General features: G+C 41.3%; 1 non-coding gene and 1 pseudogene across 1 annotated transcript; one reads left to right on the top strand and one right to left on the bottom strand.

The window, feature by feature from the left end:
- Nucleotides 1–1,390: 1,390 nt before the first annotated feature.
- LOC145443221 ((3R)-3-hydroxyacyl-CoA dehydrogenase pseudogene) lies at nucleotides 1,391–4,222 on the bottom strand (annotated as a pseudogene).
- Nucleotides 4,223–4,466: 244 nt separating this feature from the next.
- Nucleotides 4,467–4,539, top strand: Trnav-aac (transfer RNA valine (anticodon AAC)). The gene has a single exon. It is a non-coding gene; the product is annotated as a tRNA-Val (tRNA).
- Nucleotides 4,540–8,037: the final 3,498 nt, after the last annotated feature.

The raw sequence follows: 8,037 nt of genomic DNA, 5'->3' as shown, positions 1-8,037 counted from the left end.
GGAATCAGAGCTATGAGCCATCTTTTGATATATGTGTGAGATTTGTTAAAGTTTTTGCAACAAAAAGGTATTTGCGCTTGGGGCGATTTCTGTAGTGTAGATAGTTTATACAATGTACATTGTGCATGTCCGAGGTCACTGCGTATTGGGTACTATAACCAAAACACGTAGAAAATAAGTTACTACTATGACTTCATCATAAAAGTATGTCAACCTTTGTATTACACATATCGCTTTGCGTTCATGATAAGGTTTATCCGGCATTGCTTTGTCTGGAAAACACTGTCGTTTGCGCAACGAGCGAGTGCGGGACTATGATACACAAGGTCTTTCGAGGCCAACCCTTTCCGCGGAACAAATGAAGACATGAGGTTTTCGCCAACATAAGGCTTGGCAAAAGATCGGCAGCGATAAAACCTTGGCCAAAAACGGCCGTCCTTGGTTGGCCAAAACCCTTGGATATTTAAATGTTCGGTTGTCGAAATGGTCGGTACCAAAGAGTCCCGTCCTTGCAATCTGGATAGTTAGTAGGACAAATGCGACCCGCAGAGGTCAACAATGCATTACAATTTGAAATCGTTCGCGTTCGAAATATTTCATAGCTGCGTTGCGTAACCACTGTGGTCTGCGCGTTCTCTCGTCATACACGCACGTAAAATCGTAGGATACTGATGCTAAAAGTGCAGTCTTTTTGATGCGTGAGGCTTGGGTCGCCAGATGCCAATAAGTCGCAGAATTGGGTCGCGGTCTAAAAAGTTTAAGAACCAACGGTATAGTGTATCACGAGCCACGCTTGATGTAATGTACAGATTGCAAACGTATTTGCCATTCTCATGCTCATTCTGCTTTGATATGAACTGAATATGATTTTTGTTATATTGGATTTTAATTCTCAATTCGCAAGTTTTTTGCGTAATCAGTAATTTTAATTTAGAAAACTGCCTAGTTATAGTTCTAACTCAATCTAATAGGCAAAAGGAAAGAAAAAAATCCTGCGTTCAAGTTGTGTGTGTAATGGGCACCAGTTAGTGCTGTTGTAATCGTTTAAATGACAGAAATGAAGTCGTTTCGAGCGGCACTTTGGCACGCAATCGACTCTAACCCCCAATCTCAACCCGGTCTACCAATATCCCTAGCTTAACAGCAAGCCTCAAAACCTTTAGTCGAAGTACCTACCGAACCGAACTGCCTACACATGAACTTAATTATTTGTCACTAAAATGACCATCATCGCCATTGTATTAAATCCACATGAATGCTTCTGGAATAACTTTGGTCCAAATTAATATTGCAATTGGAGATGGAAATTGTGTGCGAGTTCTTCATCTTCTTCGGTTTTAGGCGACAGACTAGAGAGATAATTAACAAAATCTCTAGCCGACATGCAACATAATTGTTCTTAATCTTTATTCGTTATCGTGGTGTACATAGCCGTTCGGTAATAAGCAGTGCTAACTATTCATTCAAAACAAAATTAAAAATGGAACGACGGGGAATCGTACACCTGAAAGGGAAGTATCACAGTTATATGGGGAAATGCATCTATACGCCCTCAAAGGTCATGCCAATGTAGCACTTTCACTATGATGAGTATTCATCTCGATTTATCAGAAAATACTATACTAAATATGAGACGAAGATATTTATTTCAGTTTGATCTGTGTCGGCCGTTGAACATCGTCGACATTATTGTTAGACAGTCATGCTTAGCCGGCGGCCTCACCTCAGTGTAACGCAAACCTTTGATAAAAGAATCTAGTTCCATCGAGCTATTACATACATTACGCATTATCTGGTCATTCATCATATTTAGCATCATCACGTTGGAACGTTATACAATACACAATTATGCAGATATAACACATTGTAATGACGTCAGATACAAACATGTCCCAAAATGATTAAATTATTTCAAATAGGTTAAATGACAAAAAATCAGGATAAGTGAAACCGTGTAATTCTCAAAGCTTATAATTATGCATTATTCGTCATGTAAGCTCAGATGTCAGTACCCGTAAATCTGAATTGCACACAGATACTACATGCCTCCCGCTACTTCAAGGCAAGTGCCGTGCACATACGAGCTTTCGTCGCTGGATAGAAATAAACACGCTTTCGCGATTTCGTCAGGGCGGGCAGTTCTTTTCATTGGAACAACGTTTCGAACCAACTTCTCGACTAATCGGTATCCGGCGTCATCGAGCATGGGAGTTTCAGTGAAACCAGGCAACAGCGCGTTGCATCGAACTTTGTGCCAACGATATTCCTGAGCTATCGATTTAGTCAGTCCTATCACCCCCGCCTTGGCGGCCCCATAATCAGCTTGCGTGCCTAACCCCATTTTTCCAGCCATACTCGAGATATTCACTATAGTCCCGCGAATAGGCTCATCGGAATCTTTCACGGACGCAATGAAATACTTTGCCATGAGGCCAACAGCTCTTAAATTGATATTGAGAACTTCGTCCCAATGTTCGTCGGGAATCGTGTCTATCAAGCCCCCGCGTACAACAGCAGCATTATTCACCAGCACGTTGGCTTTCTGACCGAACGATTCGTGAGTTACGGCCAAGGTTTTCTTAATATCATCCACTCTAGAGACGTCTCCCGATATCACGCAGTGATGCTTGTTCTGGTTTTCCTCTTGAATTAACGCAAGGGTACTCTCGGCACCGTTCTTATCTACATCCATTACTGCGACTTTGGCCCCTTCTCTGGCAAAGAGTCGGCAAATCTCGCGTCCTATTCCGCTTCCTCCGCCGGTGACGATGGCGCCCTTCTGTAGCATTCTGTTGTACGACATTTTCCTACTTTTAAAGAATCTTTTGAGCTGCAGATGCTAATCAATCTGTTTGGAACACGAGCAGTAAGATTATATAATTGCGATCGTTTCATGAAAGGGTATATCAATAAGAGAAGGCAGGCCCTGTGCCGTATAGACAGACAGATTTTAATTCGTTCAAAGAAAATTTGCAACAATACGTAAGTATTCAATTGAATAAGATATTCGTATTGAAATAAACTCCACTATTTTCGGCTTACAATCGTCAGCAACTATAGTCCAGAAGTGAAGAAGAACATAATACTTAAAACAATCAATGACAGCGATATGGCCAAATTGAAGACGTGTGGTCATTGAGTCAGCTGTCGTCGTAGAGTTTCTGGTGCTAAAATACAGTACACGGTTTCATAGCTATAGAAAGGCAGTACAGAAGTACTTCTACTTTTTCGGAGTGCTTCAGTAGGTTTTGCCTATACTTGTAGGCAGGGCTGCAATGACTCAAGTCCAACTCGAGTCACGATTATTTTGGTGACTTGACTTGACTCGAATCATTTTCTCCAATACATTGTGCATGACTCTAACCAAGTCATATGACTCGAGACTAGGACGGCTAAGACTGACATTTCAATGTAACTCCGAATAATAGTAAAGTCCCCACATGATTGGTATTTCGTCTATCAGTCCTGGTACTTGGAAAATAGGGCCAAATACTGTTAAGACTGAGGAAAATTACGATATTACCCCTCCATTAAGCCTACTTTTTGAAACTAGATTTTAGACGTTCATTTAACAAATGTTGGAAGGCACTTGACCTTGGTACCGAAACTGACCACTTCGACCACCTCTGGCCAAGTGGCCATAGAAGAATAGTTGTCAATTTTTTTATAGATCGTGACCCAAATCTGAGTAGTGTATTAACATGTCGCGACTAAGGTAGCACACTATCACACATAGAAAGAAATGGATTTTGAATGTTAACATGCCAAGTGCACGTAGGAAATAGAGAAGGAGCAAACAACCAGTCGTACAGTACGCTACACAGTCCTTTGAAACATGATATATCGCAAATGAAAGTCACTGATGCAGTCATTGCAACGGTGTGATTGATGTCACTTCACTGAAATTACTACATATTACCTTCAACGCCCGACTTTATTGCATTGTGCGTCATGCGTATCTCAATAGTCTCCAACCTTATTCTAGACGAGGACTCCATGCCCAAAATGTCCATTGTCCAAGCTCACGGACCCCTGAATCATTGAAAGTGATAGGCCCGGGGCCTATTATATTTACGGCCTAATATAGCACATTACACTTGCAGGATATAAGAGGCTGGCGCTCAGCTTCGGTAAATTTTCCTTTCGTTTTGCGACATATTTTTTTAATATAAGATAATTCGCAGAAATATCACGTTTTGACCTTAATTAACTAAGCAATGTCACTTCTATGACATGCCGTAATGCGCGAAAGAAACATAAATCCTGGTACGGATTTAATGACGGCCATGGTGGTATGATTTTTACTTACGAAAACCTCGTTATAATCCACAAATAGCTCCCATGTTGTCAAATGTCCATACGGACCATATTGCCAAATGTAATATATTTCACTCGAAGTTATTCGAGAGAGGCCAAACATGAACCTTAGTAGTACATTATCTCAAATTTGGCATCTGCATGCTGTAGTTTCCGTAGTGTAGTGGTCATCACGTTCGCCTAACACGCGAAAGGTCCCCGGTTCGAGCCCGGGCGGAAACATGTTTTTGAATTTGCGGGAAACATCCCATACTTACTAGTTAGCGCAGCTTTTTCAGAGACAAATCGCAGAGGGATCGACGAGGCAACGGGAGCACGACAGTCGGCGAGGAAAAGTTTTTAATTTTAGTCTGGATTATGGTCTCTAGTAAACTGGTATTGGTACGCACGCGTCGTCAATACCAGATTCACGCTGAGAAGCGAATACATTGCCGGCGAGTTTATGGTGGTGGTAAACACGACCTATTGGACGTCACAAATTTAGATTTATCGTATGCTATATCACAGACTGTGTGTATCTTTATAGCAGTTTTGCTTGCGCCAAGCAAACTGACGAAGTTTATCATGACGCAAGATCATGGATAAGCGATTGCTTCTTGCGCAGTCGGTCAATGTGAGAGGTACTGGTATTACAGGGGTTCTCAACCTTTGCCGTGGCCCATTTTCGGATTTGAAAATGTTCTGTGGCCCACCTCTTATCCTATAGCAGTGGTCGGGAACCTATGGCTCGCGAGCCATATATGGCTCTTTTGGGTATAAGATATGGCTCTTTGACATATTTTCAATTTTGTACTTAATTTTATAGATATTGCAGCAATTTGTTAGTAAATTTTCTTAACGGCTAGAATAATTATACCCGTGGCACCATGAACATGTATTTGAGAGGTCAAGACAGTGGCGTATCCACGGTTAAGGGCTTGTACCCCTTTACAAAAATCCTCAAATTTGAGTTAATGTTGTAGCGCCAGCGACTAATATCCCTCGCGAATTCGATGTACCCGCATCGCGCGCTGCGCGTGACGTGGGGACGCCTATATGACGACATAGTTTTCAAATGCACATTGTCTTCCTGATCTAGGCCGAGAAATGAACTGCCTTGGAAGTGACGTTCCAATTACACATCCAAATTACAAACAACGCTTTGCTTCCCGCGCTCGTCATTGATAAGTACGTAGCTTTCTAGTACTGCCGTTAAAATTTAGGCGTGTAGTGCAACGTTTGTGTTTCTGCTGAATTGAGAAGTCGATCAATATTTAGATGTTTGGGATCAGTGCTACAGTTATATTAGATTAATATCAATTACTATAAATTGTCAGTTATTTACGATGAATAGCGCTACCACAGGGTGACTAGTAGACTACCAGTTTTTACAGCGAAAATATGGCACCCACGATTAAACCCATGTAGGGAGTTGAAGTTTGTACTAACATGACGTCACGAATTTTCAACTGTGACGTAACAATTGATTGACAAGTATGGCTATTTTGGAGTTAAAATGGAAAATATAGGGCCAATATGGCTCTTCAGATGAAAAAGGTTCCCGACCACTGTCCTATAGTATAGTCATAGTCCTGTTCAATGCGTGGTAATCGCCGGCGCCAATATGACTCTTTCTCTAAAACATGCGTATTTTTCTGTTGCTATTAATAATATTTAAATGTAGATCGCTAGGGAAATGAGAAATTTTGGGCCACTTCGAGCTCCTCCCAATTGGGGATTTGCGGTGCAGAAGTTACAGTCGTGGTAGATCGTGTAACTTTGGTGTAAATTATGGCCGTCCACTGTTCCACTCACGTCGCCGAATGATTTAATGCCCGCATCCACTGCGTGTTCGGGGTTATAGTTCCACTATGGTGGGAAATGATATAACCATCCTAGGCCAGCTTCAAACAATTCCTTGTGTATGAGATACTACAGAGAGTGCGGAGGAATAATTTTTTAATATGCAAGCTGTAGCCTACAATGTAAATAGTATGTCTTGCACCTACTGAAGTTGTGATGTCAGAACACACAATCCAATAATACAATCAATTCACGTGACTCTTACATTATGTACAATAATTTCAAGGCCGGTCGTTTTAAACCGACTCCAAATATTGGTGGGCTGCGCTAAATCCTCAATCCACTACGATCCGTTGCGGTGGTGCCCTATATTTCCACGGTAAGTTGAAAATTTATAAGAAATTGTAAATCACGGGTATTTTTTGTTACAATAATACGACCTGCCAAAGTACCGTAAATCTACGTCAAATACACTTCCGTCCAAGTTTAATGCACATTGCACATGGCACACCCATTCTATGGCATACGACATATGATCCGGCTGGAACACTCGGTTACTTCAGCATTAACTTCCAGTTATTATATACTCGACTCGAAATGATTTTCGTTGCTGTTTGCCGAAAGTGGTCAAAGTCGGGACGACAAGAGCCGCCGTTTCACCGTCCATTGTCGACTCCATAAAGTGCCACTTCGTCTCGTCAGAGTCGCATGAAAAGCTATATGTAGCTTACATATAATTCAACAGTAGGAATGTATTTTTGAGCAGAGAACATAACAAATATAATTAAACATTCACTAGTTCTACAATTTTCCAAATAGCTCTGTGGCTCACCTCAAAATGCTTCATGGCTCCACACTATAGCTAATGTAAAAGTCCTTGATATGATGAGTGCCCCGTTAGATCATGTATTGCGTTCTTTTACTTTTCATTCAATGTGCATACCGCTTCTTTACATCACCTAGGCCCGGGTGGGTGTCTGATTTCAAAGACTACTCCAAGTCGTTTCTACACCTTCCTATCTTTTCATTGAATCGTAGTCTTGTGGTGTATTGAATTGATGAAAATTGTTAATACGATAAACTAAACTAAAATTCTCCCATTACAGTCGCGTATGAGATAACTTAGGGAAGGGGCCCTTAAACTGCGGTCTATGAACCCCTGAGGGTCCGCAAACCAGTTGTACGGGGTTCTTGAAAGACCAATGTTGAAATTACAAGTACACCTATAGAACTATAGATATGTCCCTGATTTTTAGTTGAGTCCGTATTTTATAATATATTAGCGCTCAGCACAGGTGACAATAGCCACACCGACGATACGAACACTAATAACCCCTGACCTAGGTATTAGTAGCATTCAATCTGGGATTCTGGAGGTGGGGTAACACCAAGGCCTATTAAAGGTCCAGCATCTGCATACAACGATTGTACAGTCGAAATTCGTTTATGTGTTAAAAGTTGGAGTTGGGAAGTAAACGCCGCAATTTGACTGGCCATTGAAAACACGAGGGCGCGTGATTTCTAGGGCAAAGGGTAACGTCAAGCGGTCTAGGGCCTGGCTAAGACGACATTGAAATTGTTCAAAAATATGCATAGGGACTTGTTGAACGAATATTTGTGCCAAGCTTCCTTCAATAATAACTTGAAAACTTATTTCGCGCCATGGCCAAAATTTATAAGCAAATATTCACTTATTTTTCAAAACAGACATAAAAGCGATTGTGATGCACACGCCTAACGAAGTTTATTAAAAACTCATTGATCCGTCTCGCTGTCGCCACTACCTATTTTTAGGAAAGTACTGGTCGTGTTTATGGTATTAACGAAATTATTTTTGTACCTCCAACCACTTGAAAGTCTGCGTTAAGTGTGCGACCTGCTATTCATATATATACCGGTTGTAACAAAGGTTGCGCGCACATTGGCACAGTCCTGCTC

This window comes from Botryllus schlosseri, chromosome 7 (genome assembly GCF_051294905.1).
Source record: "Botryllus schlosseri isolate E-star chromosome 7, Bs_hap1, whole genome shotgun sequence".
NCBI classification, from domain to species: domain Eukaryota; kingdom Metazoa; phylum Chordata; class Ascidiacea; order Stolidobranchia; family Styelidae; genus Botryllus; species Botryllus schlosseri.
The sequence above is the reverse complement of the archived record's forward strand: the minus strand, read 5'-3'. Positions and strand labels throughout refer to the sequence as shown.